We start from the raw sequence: 15,359 nt of genomic DNA on the forward strand, positions 1-15,359 counted from the left end.
AAATTCACTGATGTAAGGATGCCTTTCATTGATTACTGCTTGGCCTTTGACAACATAGTACTGAACAAGCTGACTGTCAAGCTCCACAATCTAGGTCTTGCACATCAACCAGATGGTGAAACTAGGCAAGTGCACATCCCCCCACCCCCCAACCCTGAGCAGTGGTTCCCCACAAGGGTGTATACTGAGTCCACTCTCTACTCTCCCTTCACCTGTGACTGCACTCCTGCTCATGCTACAAGCTCAATCATCAAATTTGCAGCTGACACAACTGTGATTGGCCTAATCACACACAGTAATAAATCTGCATATGAGGGGAGGTGCCGAAATTGTGTGATTGGTGCAGGAACCACAACCTATTACTCAATATCAAGAAGGCTAAAGAAATGTATGTTGACTTCAGGAAGACAAAGGATCCTGAACAAGCACCACTATTCATAAATACTAAGGTGGTCAAAGGGTCCCCAGATGAGCATCACTCTCTTGGTCCATCAACATAACTCCAATAGTAGGGAAGGCACAACAGTGACTATACTACCTGAGGTGCTTGAGGAGAGCTTATCTGCCCCAAAAAAATTGATGGCCATCTTTTATTGATGTTTGATAGAGCATACTGACATATGGAATGACAGTGTGGTACCCTAACTGCAGCAAGACAGAACATAAAGCGCTCCAGTGGATGATTATGATGGCTCAGCATATCAATGGGATTCAACTACCGGACCTGGAGACAATCTACAACTCTCGATGACTACGGCATGCTTGTGATATCATTATAAACCAATCCCATCTTAGACACTGTCTGATACAGAAGCATCTTAGCCAAGACAGTAAGACTGAAAACCAGCTTCTTCCTGAGCGCTGTTGTGCAGCTGAATAATGCCACACCCTGGCTTACCAATGGCCTTAGAGTGTTATGAACTATCAAGGCTACTTGTTGCATGCAAACATGGGATTTTTTTATTATTAAGCTGTACCATAAGCATTGTAAATATCTGTTTTGCACAGACAGGAGTAGCACTGCAATCTCATTGACTTAAGCAATGACAATAAAGTTCTATTCTGTTCTGTCATCTGAAATTTGATTTGCTAGAGCAAAATATTTAAATCTTTCAGTATACGAACTCTATTGCTCTGTCGTTTCATCATACAGCCATTTTCAAACACAATCACATTCCAAAAAAGTTAAGTAGACTTATCTCTCTCTCTTTCTCTCTCTCCCTCTCCCTCTCCCTCTCCCTCTCCCTCTCTCTCTCTCTCTCTCTCTCTCTCTCTCTCTCTCTCTCTCTCTCTCTCTCTCTCTCTCTCTCTCTCTCTCCCCCCCCCCACACCCCCCTCTCTTCTGTGTTGAAACTGGACAGGGTTCAAAGGAGGTTCACGAAAATGATTCTAGGATTGAATGGCTTGTCATATGAAGAGCTTCTGAGCTTCTGATGGCTCTGGGCCTGTATTCACCAGATCTCATTGAAACCTATCGAACGGTGAACAGCCTTGACAGAATGGATATGGAGAAGATGTTTCTTACGTTGGGAGAATCCAAGACCAGAGGGCACAGCCTCAAAATAGAGGGGTGTCCATTTAGAATGCAGTTACGGAGGAATTTCTTTAGCCACAAACTAGTGAATCTGGAATACTTTACCACATGCAGCTGTGGAGGCCAAGTCTTTATGTACATTTAAGCCAGAGGTTGATAGATTTTTGATTGGTCAAGACGTGAAGAGATAAGGGGGGAGAAGGCAGGAGATTGGGGCTGAGAGGAAAATTGGATCGGCCATGATGAAATGGCAGAGCAGACTTGAATGGCCCAATGGCCTAATTCTGCTCCCATGTCTTAAGGTCTTATGGTCACATTTGTTTTATTTAACCGTCCCATTCTTGTTCTCTCCCTTTGGGTTCTCCATTCAGCACACTTCCTGTGACTAGTTTGTCATGGTGTGTGGTGTCTTCCTATCAATCACCCACATTACACAGGTGGTATATGGCCAATGTTGCATACGGACTTGTCTTGCAGAAGAGAACAAAACAATAAATATCGCGTGAGGATCTGTCACCTTGTGGCCAGTTGTTATGTTTGTGCTACTGACTGTGAATAACACACACGAGAGACAGAAAGGTGCAGAGCAAACATGCAGCTGTTTATTTTGCTTGGAAGTCATCTAGCTAGAATGGCCTCTCACATCACGTTCAGTATGTAACACACAGGGAAGCTAGACAGCAACCTGTATGGGTCAAAATGTACATAACATATCGTAACATAACAACCTTGTGTGGTGAGAGTTGGGACTGTGGGGAATGGATGGGAATGTGGGGAGCAGATGGGAGTGTGGCAAGCGGAGATAAGACAATGCTGGAGGGAGATGGGACTGTGGGGAGGGGAGATGGGACAGTGCAGAAGAGATGGGACAGTGTTGGAGGGAGATGGGACCCTGGGGAGGAGATGGGACTGTGGAGAGGGGAGATAGGACTGTGGGGAGGAGAGATGGGACTGTGGAGAGGGGAGATGGGACTGTGGGGAAGAGATGGGACAGTGTTGGAGGGAGATGGGACTGTGGGGAGGAGAGATGGGACTGTGTTGGGGAGGAGATGGGATTGTGGGGAGGAGATAGGACTGTGGGGAGAGGAGATGGGACTGTGGGGAAGAGATGGGACTGCGGGAGGTGAGATGGGACTGTGGGGAGGAGATGGGGCTGTGCGAGGGGAGATGGGACTGTGGGGAGGAGATGGGACAGTGGGGAGCAGATGGGACTGTGCGAGGGGAGGTGGGACTGTGGGGAGGAGAGATGGGACTGTGGGAAGGAGATGGGAGTGTGGGGAGGGGAAATGGGACTGTGGGGAAGAGATGGGACAGTGGCGAGGAGATAGGAGTGTGGGGAGGGGAAATGGGACTGTGGGGAAGAGATGGGACAGTGGCAAGGAGATGTGACTGTGCGGAGGAGATGGGACTGTGGGGAGGAGATGGGACTGTGGAGAGGGGAGATGGGACTGTGGGGAAGAGATGGGACAGTGTTGGAGGGAGATGGGACTCTGGGGAAGAGGTGGGACAGTGGCGAGGAGATGGGACTGTGGGGGGTAGATGGGTGTGTGTGTGGAGGAGATGAGACTGTGGGGAGGAAGTGAGCCTGTGGGATGAGAGATGGGATTGTGGGGAAGAGATGGGACTGTGGGAAGGGGAGATGGGACTGTGGGGAAGAGATGGGACTTTGGGGAGGAAATGGGACTCTGGGGAGGAGATGGGATTGTGGGGAGCGGAGATGGTACAGTGTTGGGGGGAGATAGGACTGTGGGGAGGGGAGATGGTACAGTGTTGGAGGGAGATGGGACTATGGGGGAGAGATGGGATTGTGGGGAGGGGAGATGGGTCTGTGGGGAGGAGATGGGACTGTGGGGAGGGGAGATAGGTCTGTGGGGAAGAGATGGGACTATGGGAGGGGAGATGGATCTGTGGGGAGGGTATGGAACTCTGGGGAGGAGAGATGGGTTTATGGAGAGGAAATGGGCCTGTGGAGAGGGGAGATGGGACTGTGGGAGGGTAGATGGGGAAGTGTTGTAGGGAGTTATGACTGTGGGGAGGGGAGATTTGACTGTGGGGAGGAGATGGGACAATGTTGGGGAGGAGATGGGGCAATGTTGGGGAGGAAATGGGACAATGTTGAGGATATGGGACAGTATTGGGGGGAGGTGGTTCTGTGGGGAGGGGTGATGGGAGTCTGGGAGGGGAGATGGGACTGTGGGAGGAGATTGGACTGTGGGAGGGGAGATAGTACTGTGGTGGAAGAGATTGGACTGTGGGGAGGAGATGGGACTGTGTGAGGGGAGATGGGACAGTGTTGCGGGGAGATGTGACTGTGGGGAGGGCAGATCGGACTGTGGGGTGGAGATGGGACTGTGGGGAGGAGATGGAACTGTGGGGAATGATGGGACTGTGGAAGGAGATCGGACTATGGGGCGGGGAGATGGGTCAGTATTGGGGGGAGATGGGACTGTGGGGAAGAGATGGAACTGTGGGGAGTGGAGATGGGACAGTGGGGAAGAGATGGGACTCTTGGGAGGAGATGGGACTGTCGGGAACGGAGATGGGACACTATTGGGAGGAGATGTGACTGTGGGGAAGGGAGATGGGACTGTGGGTAGGAGATGTGACTATGGGGAGGGTGATGGGACTGGAGAGGAGATGGGATTCTGGAAGGGAGATGGGACTGTGTGGAGGAGATGAGCTAGTGTTGGGGGCGGAGGTGGGACTGTGGGTAGGAGATAGGACGGTTGAGAGGTGATGGGACTGTGGGGAGGGGAGATGGGTCAGTGTTGGGGGGAGATCTGACTGCAGCGAAGGGATGGGACAATGGGGAGGGAAGTTGGGACTATGGAGAGGAGATGGGATTCTGTGGAGGGGAAATGGGACTGTGGGCAGGAGATGGGACTGTGTGGCAAGCAGATGGGTCAGTGTTGGGGGGAGATGGGACTGTGGGGAGGGGAGATGGGACTGTGGGGGGAGATGGGACTGTGGGGAGGAGATGGGACTGTGGGGATGGGAGATGGGACTATGGAGAGGAGATGGGACCGTGGGGTGGGAGTTGGGACTGTGGGGAGGAGATGGGACTGTGCAGAGGGGAGATGGGACTGTGGGGGGAGATGGGACTGTGGGGAGGAGATGGGACTGTGGGGATGGGAGATGGGACTATGGAGAGGAGATGGGACTGTGGGGTGGGAGTTGGGACTGTGGGGAGGAGATGGGACTGTGCGGAGGGGATTAGGGACTGAGGACAGGAGATGGGACTGTGGGGAGGAGCTAGGACTGTGGGGAGGAGATGGGACTGTGGGGAGGGGAGATGGGACAGTGTTGCAGGGAGATGGGACTGTGGGGAAGAGATGGGACTGTGGGGAGTGGAGATGGGACTGTGGGGAAGAGATGGGACTGTTGGGAGGAGATGAGACTGTCGGGAACGGAGATGGGACAGTGTTGGGGGAGATGGGTCCGTGGGGAGGGCAGATGGGACAGTGGGGAGGAGAGGGGACTGTGGGGAGGAGATGGTACTGTGTTGTGGAGTAGATGGGACTGTGGGGAGGAAATGGGACTGTGGGGAGGGGAGATTGGACTAAGAGGAAGAGATTGGACTGTGGGCAGGGGAGATGGGACTGTGGGGAGGAGATGGGATTGTGGGGAGGAGATGGGGCAGTGTTGGGGAGGAGATGAGACAGTGTTGAGGAGGGGAGATGGGACTGTGGGGAGGGAATGCGACTGTGGGGAGTGGAGATGAGACAGTGTTGTGGAGGAGATGGGACTGTGGAGAGGGGAGGTGGGGCAGTGTTGGGGAGGAGATGAGAGATTGTTGGGGAGGAGATGGGACTCTGGGGAGGAGATGGGACTATGGGGAGGGTGATGGGACTGGAGAGGAGATGGGATTCTGGAAGGGAGATGGGACTGTGTGGAGGAGATGAGATAGTGTTGGGGGCGGAGATGGGACTGTGGGGAGGTGAGATGGGACTTTGGGTAGGAGATGGGACGGTGGGGAAGATGGGACTGTGGGAAGGGGAGATGGGTCAGTGTTGGGGGGAGATGGGACTGTGGGGAGTGGAGATGGGACTGCGGGGAGGGGATGGGACAATGGAGAGGGGAGATGGGACTATGGAGAGGAGATGGGATTCTGTGGAGGGGAAATGGGACTGTGGGCAGGAGATGGGACTGTGGGGCGGGCAGATGGGTCACTGTAGGGGGGAGATGGGACTGTGGGGAGGGGAGATGGGACTGTGGGGGGAGATGGGACTGTGGGGAGGAGATGGGACTGTGGGGAGGGGAGATGAGACAGTGTTGTGGAGGAGATGGGACTGTGTTGAGGGGAGCTGGGACTGTGAGGAGGAGATGGGAATGTGCGGAGCGGATTTGGGAATGAGGACAGTAAGTGGGACTGTGGGGAGGAGATGGGGCTGTGGGAAGGAGATGGGACTGTGGGGACGGGAGATGGGACTATGGAGAGGAGATGGGACAGTGGAGTGGGAGATGGGATTGTGGGGTGGGAGATGGGACTGTGGTGAAGAGATGGGACTGTGCGGAGGGGATCTGGGACTGAGGACAGGAGATGGGACTGTGGGGAGGAGGTGGGACTGTAGGGTGGAGATGGGACTGTGGGGAAGAGATGGGACTGTTGGGAGGAGATGGGACTGTCGGGAACGGAGATGGGACAGTGTTGGGGAGGAGATGAGACAGTGTTCGGGAGGAGATGGGTCTCTGGGAAGGAGATGGGACTATGGGGAGGGTGATGGGACTGGAGAGGAGATGGGATTCTGGAAGGGAGATGGGACTGTGTGGAGGAGATGAGATAGTGTTGGGGGTGGAGATGGGACTGTGGGGAGGTGAGATGGGACTGTGGGTAGGAGATGGGACGTTGGGGAGGAGGTGGGACTGTGGGAAGGGGAGATGGGTCAATGTTGGGGGGAAATGGAACTGTGGGGAGTGGAGATGGGACTGCGGGGAGGGGATGGGAAAATGGGGAGGGGAGATGGGACTATGGAGAGGAGATGGGATTCTGTGGAGGGGGAATGGGACTGTGGACAGGAGATGGGACTGTGGGGCGGGCAGATGGGTCTGTTGGGGGGAGATGGGACTGTGTGGAGGAGATGAGATAGTGTTGGGGGCGGAGATGGGACTGTGGGGAGGTAAGATGGGATGGTGGGGAGGTAGGGAGGATATGGGACTGTGGGGAGGGGAGATGGGACTGTGGGGAGTGGAGATGGGACTGTGGGGATGGGAGATGGGACTATGGAGAGAAGATGGGACTGTGGGGAGTGGAGATGGGACTGTGGGGATGGGAGATGGGACTATGGAGAGAAGATGGGACTGTGGGGTGGGAGTTGGGACTGTGGGGAGGAGATGGGACTGTGCGGAGGGGATTAGGGACTGAGGACAGGAGATGGGACTGTGGGGAGGAGCTAGGACTGTGGGGAGGAGATAGGGTTGTGGGGAGGGGAGATGGGACAGTGTTGCAGGGAGATGGGACTGTGGGGAAGAGATGGGACTGTGGGGAGTGGAGATGGGACTGTGGGGAAGAGATGGGACTGTTGGGAGGAGATGAGACTGTCGGGAACGGAGATGGGACAGTGTTGGGGGGAGATGGGTCCATGGGGAGGGCAGATGGGACAGTGGGGAGGAGAGGGGACTGTGGGGAGGAGATGGGACTGTGGGGAGGAGATGGTACTGTGTTGTGGAGTAGATGGGACTGTGGGGAGGAAATGGGACTGTGGGGAGGGGAGATTGGACTAAGAGGAAGAGATTGGACTGTGGGCAGGGGAGATGGGACTGTGGGGAGGAGATGGGATTGTGGGGAGGAGATGGGGCAGTGTTGGGGAGGAGATGAGACAGTGTTGAGGAGGGGAGATGGGACTGTGGGGAGGGAATGCGACTGTGGGGAGTGGAGATGAGACAGTGTTGTGGAGGAGATAGGACTGTGGAGAGGGGAGATGGGGCAGTGTTGGGGAGGAGATGAGAGATTGTTGGGGAGGAGATGGGACTCTGGGGAGGCGATGGGACTATGGGGAGGGTGATGGGACTGGAGAGGAGATGGGATTCTGGAAGGGAGATGGGACTGTGTGGAGGAGATGAGATAGTGTTGGGGGCGGAGATGGGACTGTGGGGAGGTGAGATGGGACTGTGGGTAGGAGATGGGACGGTGGGGAGGAGATGGGACTGTGGGAAGGGGAGATGGATCAGTGTTGGGGGGAGATGGGACTGTAGGGAGTGGAGATGGGACTGCGGGGAGGGGATGGGACAATGGAGAGGGGAGATGGGACTATGGAGAGGAGATGGGATTCTGTGGAGGGGATATGGGACTGTGGGCAGGAGATGGGACTGTGGGGCGGGCAGATGGGTCTGTTGGGAGATGGGACTGTGGGGGGAGATGGGACTGTGGGGAGGGGAGATGAGACAGTGTTGAGGAGGAGATGGGACTGTGTTGAGGGGAGCTGGGACTGTGAGGAGGAGATGGGAATGTGCGGAGCGGATTTGGGAATGAGGACAGGAGGTGGGACTGTGGAGTGGGAGATGGGATTGTGGGGTGGGAGATGGGACTGTGGTGAAGAGATGGGACTGTGCGGAGGGGATCTGGGACTGAGGACAGGAGATGGGACTGTGGGGAGGAGGTGGGACTGTGGGGTGGAGATGGGACTGTGGGGAAGAGATGGGACTGTTGGGAGGAGATGGGACTGTCGGGAACGGAGATGGGACAGTGTTGGGGGGAGATGGGACTGTGGGGAGTGAAGATAGGACCGTGGGGATGAGATGGGACTGTGGGGAGGCGAGATGGGATTGTTGGGAGGAGATGGGACAGTGTTGGGGAGGAGATGAGACAGTGTTCGGGAGGAGATGGGTCCCTGGGGAGGAGATGGGACTATGGGGAGGGTGATGGGACTGGAGAGGAGATGGGATTCTGGAAGGGAGATGGGACTGTGTGGAGGAGATGAGATAGTGTTGGGGGCGGAGATGGGACTGTGAGGAGGTGAGATGGGACTGTGGGTAGGAGATGGGACGGTGGGGAGGAGGTGGGACTGTGGGAAGGGGAGATGGGTCAATGTTGGGGGGAGATGGGACTGTGGGGAGTGGAGATGGGACTGCGGGGAGGGGATGGGAAAATGGGGAGGGGAGATGGGACTATGGAGAGGAGATGGGATTCTGTGGAGGGGGAATGGGACTGTGGATAGGAGATGGGACTGTGGGGCGGGCAGATGGGTCTGTTGGGGGGAGATGGGACTGTGTGCAGGAGATGAGATAGTGTTGGGGGCGGAGATGGGACTGTGGGGAGGTAAGATGGGATGGTGGGGAGGTAGGGAGGAGATGGGACTGTGGGGAGGGGAGATGGGACTGTAGGGAGTGGAGATGGGACTGCGGGGAGGGGATGGGACAATGGAGAGGGGAGATGGCACTATGGAGAGGAGATGGGATTCTGTGGAGGGGGAATGGGACTATGGGCAGGAGATGGGACTGTGGGGTTGGCAGTTGGGTCACTGTAGGGGGGAGATCGGACTGTGGGGAGGGGAGATGGGACTGGGGGGGAGATGGGACTGTGGGGAGGAGATGGAACTGTGGGGAGGGGAGATGAGACAATGGGGAGGGTGATGGGACTGGAGAGGAGATGGGATTCTGGAAGGGAGATGGGACTGTGTGGAGGAGATGAGATAGTGTTGGGGGCGGAGATGGGACTGTGGGGCGGGCAGATGGGTCACTGTAGGGGGGAGATGGGACTGTGGGGAGGGGAGATGGGACAGTGGGGAGGAGAGGGGACTGTGGGGAGGAGATGGGACTGTGGGGAGGAGATGGTACTGTGTTGTGGAGTAGATGGGACTGTGTTGAGGGGAGCTGGGACTGTGAGGAGGAGATGGGAATGTGCGGAGCGGATTTGGGAATGAGGACAGTAAGTGGGACTGTGGGGAGGAGATGGGGCTGTGGGAAGGAGATGGGACTGTGGGGACGGGAGATGGGACTATGGAGAGGAGATGGGACAGTGGAGTGGGAGATGGGATTGTGGGGTGGGAGATGGGACTGTGGTGAAGAGATGGGACTGTGCGGAGGGGATCTGGGACTGAGGACAGGAGATGGGACTGTGGGGAGGAGGTGGGACTGTGGGGTGGAGATGGGACTGTGGGGAAGAGATGGGACTGTTGGGAGGAGATGGGACTGTCGGGAACGGAGATGGGACAGTGGTGGGGGGAGATGGGACTGTGGGGAGTGAAGATAGGACCGTGGGGATGAGATGGGACTGTGGGGAGTCGAGATGGGATTGTTGGGAGGAGATGGGACTGTGTTGGGGAGGAATGAGACAGTGTTGGGGAGGGGAGATGGGACTGTGGGGAGGGAATGCGATTGTGGGGAGGGGCAATGAGACAGTGTTGTGGAGGAGATGGGACTGTGGGGAGGGGAGATGGGACAGTGTTGGGGAGGAGATGAGACAGTGTTCGGGAGGAGATGGGTCTCTGGGGAGGAGATGGGACTATGGGGAGGGTGATGGGACTGGAGAGGAGATGGGATTCTGGAAGGGAGATGGGACTGTGTGGAGGAGATGAGATAGTGTTGGGGGCGGAGATGGGACTGTGGGGAGGTGAGATGGGACTGTGGGTAGGAGATGGGATGGTGGGGAGGAGGTGGGACTGTGGGAAGGGGAGATGGGTCAATGTTGGGGGGAGATGGGACTGTGGGGAGTGGAGATGGGACTGCGGGGAGGGGATGGGAAAATGGGGAGGGGAGATGGGACTATGGAGAGGAGATGGGATTCTGTGGAGGGGGAATGGGACTGTGGACAGGAGATGGGACTGTGGGGCGGGCAGATGGGTCTGTTGGGAGATGGGACTGTGTGGAGGAGTTGAGATAGTGTTGGGGGCGGAGATGGGACTGTGGGGAGGTAAGATGGGATGGTGGGGAGGTAGGGAGGATATGGGACTGTGGGGAGGGGAGATGGGACTGTGGGGAGTGGAGATGGGACTGTGGGGATGGGAGATGGGACTATGGACAGAAGATGGGACTGTGGGTGGGAGTTGGGACTGTGGGGAGGAGATGGGACTGTGCGGAGGGGATTAGGGACTGAGGACAGGAGATGGGACTGTGGGGAGGAGCTAGGACTGTGGGGAGGATATAGGGCTGTGGGGAGGGGAGATGGGACAGTGTTGCAGGGAGATGGGACTGTGGGGAAGAGATGGGACTGTGGGGAGTGGAGATGGGACTGTGGGGAAGAGATGGGACTGTTGGGAGGAGATGAGACTGTCGGGAACGGAGATGGGACAGTGTTGGGAGATGGGTCCGTGGGGAGGGCAGATGGGACAGTGGGGAGGAGAGGGGACTGTGAGGAGGAGATGGGAATGTGCGGAGCGGATTTGGGAATGAGGACAGTAAGTGGGACTGTGGGGAGGAGATGGGGCTGTGGGAAGGAGATGGGACTGTGGGGACGGGAGATGGGACTATGGAGAGGAGATGGGACAGTGGAGTGGGAGATGGGATTGTGGGGTGGGAGATGGGACTGTGGTGAAGAGATGGGACTGTGCGGAGGGGATCTGGGACTGAGGACAGGAGATGGGACTGTGGGGAGGAGGTGGGACTGTGGGGTGGAGATGGGACTGTGGGGAAGAGATGGGACTGTTGGGAGGAGATGGGACTGTCGGGAACGGAGATGGGACAGTGTTGGGGGGAGATGGGACTGTGGGGAGTGAAGATAGGACCGTGGGGATGAGATGGGACTGTGGGGAGGCGAGATGGGATTGTTGGGAGGAGATGGGACTGTGTTGGGGAGGAATGAGACAGTGTTGGGGAGGGGAGATGGGACTGTGGGGAGGGAATGCGATTGTGGGGAGGGGCAATGAGACAGTGTTGTGGAGGAGATGGGACTGTGGGGAGGGGAGATGGGACAGTGTTGGGGAGGAGATGAGACAGTGTTCGGGAGGAGATGGGTCTCTGGGGAGGAGATGGGACTATGGGGAGGGTGATGGGACTGGAGAGGAGATGGGATTCTGGAAGGGAGATGGGACTGTGTGGAGGAGATGAGATAGTGTTGGGGGCGGAGATGGGACTGTGGGGAGGTGAGATGGGACTGTGGGTAGGAGATGGGATGGTGGGGAGGAGGTGGGACTGTGGGAAGGGGAGATGGGTCAATGTTGGGGGGAGATGGGACTGTGGGGAGTGGAGATGGGACTGCGGGGAGGGGATGGGAAAATGGGGAGGGGAGATGGGACTATGGAGAGGAGATGGGATTCTGTGGAGGGGGAATGGGACTGTGGACAGGAGATGGGACTGTGGGGCGGGCAGATGGGTCTGTTGGGAGATGGGACTGTGTGGAGGAGTTGAGATAGTGTTGGGGGCGGAGATGGGACTGTGGGGAGGTAAGATGGGATGGTGGGGAGGTAGGGAGGATATGGGACTGTGGGGAGGGGAGATGGGACTGTGGGGAGTGGAGATGGGACTGTGGGGATGGGAGATGGGACTATGAACAGAAGATGGGACTGTGGGTGGGAGTTGGGACTGTGGGGAGGAGATGGGACTGTGCGGAGGGGATTAGGGACTGAGGACAGGAGATGGGACTGTGGGGAGGAGCTAGGACTGTGGGGAGGATATAGGGCTGTGGGGAGGGGAGATGGGACAGTGTTGCAGGGAGATGGGACTGTGGGGAAGAGATGGGACTGTGGGGAGTGGAGATGGGACTGTGGGGAAGAGATGGGACTGTTGGGAGGAGATGAGACTGTCGGGAACGGAGATGGGACAGTGTTGGGGGGAGATGGGTCCGTGGGGAGGGCAGATGGGACAGTGGGGAGGAGAGGGGACTGTGGGGAGGAGATGGGACTGTGGGGAGGAGATGGTACTGTGTTGTGGAGTAGATGGGACTGTGGGGAGGAAATGGGACTGTGAGGAGGGGAGATTGGACTAAGAGGAAGAGATTGGACTGTGGGCAGGGGAGATGGGACTGTGGGGAGGAGATGGGATTGTGGGGAGGAGATGGGGCAGTGTTGGGGAGGAGATGAGACAGTGTTGAGGAGGGGAGATGGGACTGTGGGGAGGGAATGCGACTGTGGGGAGTGGAGATGAGACAGTGTTGTGGAGGAGATGGGACTGTGGAGAGGGGAGGTGGGGCAGTGTTGGGGAGGAGATGAGAGATTGTTGGGGAGGAGATGGGACTATGGGGAGGGTGATGGGACTGGAGAGGAGATGGGATTCTGGAAGGGAGATGGGACTGTGTGGAGGAGATGAGATAGTGTTGGGGGCGGAGATGGGACTGTGGGGAGGAGATGGGAATGTGCGGAGCGGATTTGGGAATGAGGACAGGAGGTGGGACTGTGGGGAGGAGATGGGGCTGTGGGATGCAGATGGGACTGTGGGGAGGGGAGATGGGACTATGGAGAGGAGATGGGACTGTGGAGTGGGAGATGGGATTGTGGGGTAGGAGATGGGACTGTGGTGAAGAGATGGGACTGTGCGGAGGGGATCTGGGACTGAGGACAGGAGATGGGACTGTGGGGAGGAGGTGGGACTGGGGTGGAGGTGGGACTGTGGGGAAGAGATGGGACTGTTGGGAGGAGATGTGACTGTTGGGAACGGAGATGGGACAGTGTTGGGGGGAGATGGGACTGTGGGGAGGGAAGATAGGAACGTGGGGATGAGATGGGACTGTGTTGGGGAGGAATGAGACAGTGTTGGGGAGGGGAGATGGGACTGTGGGGAGGGAATGCGATTGTGGGGATGGGTGATGAGTCAGTGTTGTGGAGGAGATGGGACTGTGGGGAGGGGAGATGGGACAGTGTTGGGGAGGAGATGAGACAGTATTAGGGAGGAGATGGGTCTCTGGGGAGGAGATGGGACTATGGGGAGGCTGATGGGACTCTGGTGAGGAGATGGGATTCTGGAAGGGAGATGGGACTGTGTGGAGGAGATGGGATAGTGTTGAGGAGGATATGGGAGTATGGGGAGGAGATGAGATATTGTTGGGCAGGAGGTGGGACTGTGGGGAGGGGAGATCGGACTGTGGGGAGGAGATGGGATTGTTGGGAGCGGAGATGGGACTGTGGGGAGGATATGGGTCTGTGGGGAGAGGTGATAGGACACTGTAGGGGAGGAGATGAGACAGTGTTGGGGAGGAGATGGGACTATGGTGTGGAGGTGGGACTTTGGGGAGGAGATGGGTCTGTGGGGAAGAGATGGGACGGTGGGGAAGGTAGATGGGACAGTGTTGGGAAAGCTGGTACTGCAGGGAAGAGATGAGACTGTAGGGAGGTGACAGGACAGTGGGGAGGAGATGGGACAATGGGGATGCGAGATAGGACTATGGAGAGGAGATGGGACTCTGGGGAGGAGATGGGTCTGTTGGGAGGAGAAGGGACTGTGTTGGGTCAGAGATGGGACAATGTGGAGCGGAGATGGAACAATGGGAAGGAGATGGGTCTTTGGGGAGGAGATGGGACTGTGGGGAAGTTAAATGGGACTGTGGGGAGGATATGGGTCGGTGGGGAGGGGTGATAGGACACTGTAGGGGAGGAGATGAGACAGTGTTGGGGAGGAGATGGGACTATGGTGTGGAGGTGGGACTTTGGGGAGGAGATGGGTCTGTGGGGAAGAGAGGGACGGTGGGGAAGGTAGATGGGACAGTGTTGGGGGAGATGGTACTGCAGGGAAGAGATGAGACCGTAGAGAGGTGATGGGACTGTGCGGAGGAGATGGGACAATGGGGATGCGAGATAGGACTATGGCGAGGAGATGGGACTCTGGGGAGGAGATGGGTCCGTGGGGAGGACAAGGGACTGTGTTGGGTCAGAGATGGGACAATGGGGAGCGTAGATGGAACAATGGGGAGGAGATGGGATTGAGGGGAGTGGATTAGGGACTGAAGACAGGAGATGGGACTGTGGAAAGGAGATGGGGCTGTGGGGAGGAGATGAGACTGTGGGGAGGAGATGGGATTGAGGGGAGTGGATTAGGGACTGAAGACAGGAGATGGGACTGTGGAGAGGAGATGGGGCTGTGGGGAGGAGATGGGACAGTGTTGGGGGGAGATGGGACTGTGGAGACGAGATGGGACTGTGGAGAGGAGATGGGACTGTGGGGAATGATGGGACTGTGGGAGGATATCGGACTGTGGGGAGGGGAAATGGGTCAGTGTTGGGGGGAGATGGGACTGTGGGGAAGAGATGGAACTGTGGGGTGTGGAGATGGGACTGTGGGAAAGAGATGGGACTGTTGGAAGGAGATGGGACTGTCGGGAACGGAGATGGGACTGTGGGGAGGAGATGGGTCTGTGGGCAGGAAATGGGACTGTGGGGAGGGGAGATGGGACTGTGGGTAGGAGATGGGATTGTGGGGAGGAGATGGGACTGTGTTGGGGAGGAGATGAGACAGAGTTGGGGAGGAGAGATGGGACTGTGGGGAGGGGAGATGAGATAGTGTTGTGGAGGAGATGGGACTGTGGTGAGGGGAGATGGGACAGTGGGGAGGGGAGATGGGACAGTGGGTAGGAGATGGGACAGTGGGGAGGAGATGAGACTGTGGAGAGGGGAGATGGGTCAGTGTTGGTGGGAGATGGGACTGTGGGGAGTGGAGATGGGACTGCGGGGAGGAGATGGAACAGTGTTGAGGAGATGAGACAGTGTTGGGGAGGGGAGATGGGACTGTGGGGGGGGGGAAGCAACTGGGAGGAGATGGGACTGTTGGGAGGGGAGATGGGACTGTGGGGAGGGGAGATGTGACAGTGTTGGGGAGGAGATGAGACAGTGTTGGGGAGGAGATGGGACTATGGTGTGGAGGTGGGACTTTGGGGAGGAGATGGGTCTGTGGGGAAGAGAGGGACGGTGGGGAAGGTAGATGGGACAGTGTTGGGGGAGATGGTACTGCAGGGAAGAGATGAGAC

At 57.1% G+C, this 15,359-nt stretch overlaps 1 long non-coding RNA gene across 3 annotated transcripts in view; it reads left to right on the forward strand.

The window, feature by feature from the left end:
- LOC134355566 (uncharacterized) overlaps positions 1-15,359 on the forward strand; it is a 92,034-nt gene that overhangs the window by 28,627 nt on the left and 48,048 nt on the right. Inside the window, exon 4 of one of the 3 annotated variants that reach the window (XR_010020124.1) lies at positions 1,362-2,037. The exons of 1 other annotated variant lie outside the window; for it this stretch is intronic. This is a non-coding gene — a long non-coding RNA (uncharacterized LOC134355566). Of the gene's footprint in view, positions 1-607; positions 1,156-1,361; positions 2,038-15,359 lie in introns of those variants that run through there. One more of the 3 variants, XR_010020126.1, reaches the window with a different exon arrangement.

The sequence above is a fragment of the Mobula hypostoma genome, chromosome 13, assembly GCF_963921235.1.
Source record: "Mobula hypostoma chromosome 13, sMobHyp1.1, whole genome shotgun sequence".
Taxonomy (NCBI): domain Eukaryota; kingdom Metazoa; phylum Chordata; class Chondrichthyes; order Myliobatiformes; family Myliobatidae; genus Mobula; species Mobula hypostoma.